The sequence below is a fragment of the Arachis duranensis genome, chromosome 8, assembly GCF_000817695.3.
Source record: "Arachis duranensis cultivar V14167 chromosome 8, aradu.V14167.gnm2.J7QH, whole genome shotgun sequence".
NCBI lineage: Eukaryota > Viridiplantae > Streptophyta > Magnoliopsida > Fabales > Fabaceae > Arachis > Arachis duranensis.
The window spans coordinates 1960682-1961654 of NC_029779.3; positions in this window are offsets into that span (position 1 = coordinate 1960682).

Here is a 973-nt window from a genome sequence, read left to right on the forward strand (position 1 = left end):
ACCATGTACGTTAAAGCAAGCAGTTTGGTTGCTGATTTTTTTATTATCGTCATGTTTGCTGAATTTTTGTTCTATTTAATATTGGCTTTAATTAATATTTTTATACGGCCCTCTCATTATTTCAAACAAATACCTGCATATATATATATGGCGGAGCTTAGTTGAGAGGGCCACGGTCCCTAAACTTTTGTTAAAAAAATTAGTAATATTTTTTTAAAAAATAAAAAATAGTTTAGTTGGCTCAAATACTTTACTATGATTTAAAATATCAAAATTCAGTCTTTATCTCTTACTTTTATTGCACAATAGTTTTTTATTTTTAAACATTCAAACATGTTGGATTTGGAATGAATTGAGTGTACTTGCATTTCACAACTCCTCTATTCAATAAGCAACACTCCCTCTACCTTTAAGTTTAAATATAAAAAATTAGGTATTTTTATTTATGTAATTTAATATTATTTTATATTTTACTGTTAATTTAATTTAATTTTTTATATGATAAAAAATATTAGAATATTCAATAAGTATTGATATTATTATATTTGTATAAATTGATAAAAAAATTTAATAAATATTATAAATTTTAATATTTGTCCTTCTAATTTCTTTTTTACATATTTTACTAGATATATATTCAAATTTCTATATAAAATAATCATGAAAAATAAAAAAATTGATGTATTTTTTAAGAGAAATGCTAATATTCAAAAAGGAAAATATATAAATTTTATAATATTAACACATGTAGATAGTTCTTCTACTTTAATGAATTACGAAAAAAGTGAGATACAACCTTCAAGAGTTCAAAGAGTTGCATCTGATGAGTTTGACATTAATTCTTTGGAACGAACCCCTAGAAAATGACTTTAAATTTGGTAATATCTCGCGAATCAGAGAGATGAGGTTAGACGAGTTTATCTTAAATGGGGTTCATATGAAAAGCATCTTGACAATTATCTTCTAACTGACC